Genomic DNA, 1,929 nt, shown 5'->3' on the forward strand with positions numbered 1-1,929 from the left:
CCCTAGTATTTTCTTGCAGGTGCAGATTCCATTTTTTGAATCAACAAACTCCATTTCACACAATCAAATACAACAACCTGGTCCAACTGTATAATATATACATTTGTATAACAAACTGTATTTTCTTTTTATTGAAATCTACAATTGGATTCACAATAAACACTTAATGACTTAATTTTATGCTACAAAAAATGAGAAACTGCATTTATTCCATTTTGGGTTATGATGCTGTAAGTAGGCGGCCACTTGTCTGAATTTTAATGATGCCATGTTTAGTGAGTAAACATTTGATGTAATATATTCCAATCTGCTACTTTGTTGTTGTTTTTCTTGTTATGCCGTAAGCACTATCTCATAGCAAACTCACGAGAATGTAAACCTGGTTATATGGGTTCCACCACAAATGCGTGAACGAAAAAAGCGCGCCTGACTAAACCGCGGTGACAAAACTGTGCCGACAAAACCGCGCGACAAATGAGCCCTGAAGCGCGCCGACTACAGCGCGCCGACAGAAGCGCGCTGTAACCTAACCCTAACCCTAACCCTAACCCTAACCCTAACCCTTACCTTAACTTAAATCGCGCTTCTGTCGGCGCGCTGTTGTCGGTGCGCTGTTGTCGACACGCTTTTGACATCGCGGTTTTAGCGCCGCGGTTTTGTCGGCGCGCTTATGATGTTCGCGCTTTTGTCGGGTCACGGGTTATATGATAAAGTTCCTCTTTTGCCATGACATATTGCAAAAAGCTGGGCTGGCTGTATCAGGCAACAAAATGAAACAGCTATGTCAAAAAGTCAAATGTACAGGAAAAAAGTGATGTTCAAATGGAGAAACGAGTAACAGCTTTAGCACTGAAGCATTTCATACTCCACTTGTATCAGCAAATTCCCATGAGATAACACTAGGAATAACTGGGGGAACATTGCAAACTTAAAAGTAGCCTGAAGTAAGGCAGTTTGAATGTCTGTGGTTGTGGCACTTTTATTTTACCATCTTATATCCCACCTTACTATTTCAATGGTGGCGTGGTTATGCTTTCCTTTATTTTTTAGCAAGGCAAAGATAGCATTCTCCTCATAGTAGCATGGGTGCATAAAAATGTAATGAGTGTTCAGCTTTGTTATAGGCAGGAACATGACAAACACTCTTGTGTTGGTCATAGCCTGAAATTGCTTCCTAATGATTGGTTACACAACCATTGTAGTCTTGGCAAGTTTTGTTTTGCAACGGAGCTCCGTTTACACCTGCATGTACAGGCAAATTACGTTGAGCAAGGAAACGTCCCATCTTTGCATATGCAAGACGAGTCAGGATTCCAGAACTGATTTTCCTTTTCAACTGAGAACTCTGGACATTATTTGAAAGTATATTAATAAGACGGAATGTAAGAAAGCCCCTTGTAAGTGTATTTGAATATTATTCCGTAGGTTATATTTCTTACTTCGGGTTCTATTATGCCAAGTTTAGACATAGAAGAGAGTGTGTGCTTAATTATAATCTTTTCGGGGTAAGTCCTGCAACATTTCATGCCATATATGGCTTACAAGTGTGATAAAGGGCAGAACGATGCCGCCTTCTTCTGGCCTTAAGTTTTGTCCCTGGAACTTATAACCCCGGCTGCACTGCCACCCACCGCATGCAGAGAGCCCACCTCTTCTTTCCCCACTCCCCTCATACCAGGGTGGGAAGAAGAAACGAAAAAAGCTGGTAGCAACTCCCCATCTCTCCTCCCCTTCCTCGCTTCTTCTTTCAAGATTCGCTCTGCAGCACAACTCTCGCCTTCGGCCGCCTTCCGTACTTCCAGTAGATGGCGCTCTGGCTGATCAGAACTACTAGACGACGCGAGTGGCGATTGGCTCCTCCAAGAATTGACGTCTCTGTCGGGGTGGGGAGAGGCGGCGCGAAGAGAGCAGTTCAGTGCGTGTGACTGG

Source organism: Thamnophis elegans, chromosome 10 (genome assembly GCF_009769535.1).
Source record: "Thamnophis elegans isolate rThaEle1 chromosome 10, rThaEle1.pri, whole genome shotgun sequence".
In the NCBI taxonomy this organism is placed as follows: Eukaryota; Metazoa; Chordata; class Lepidosauria; order Squamata; family Colubridae; genus Thamnophis; species Thamnophis elegans.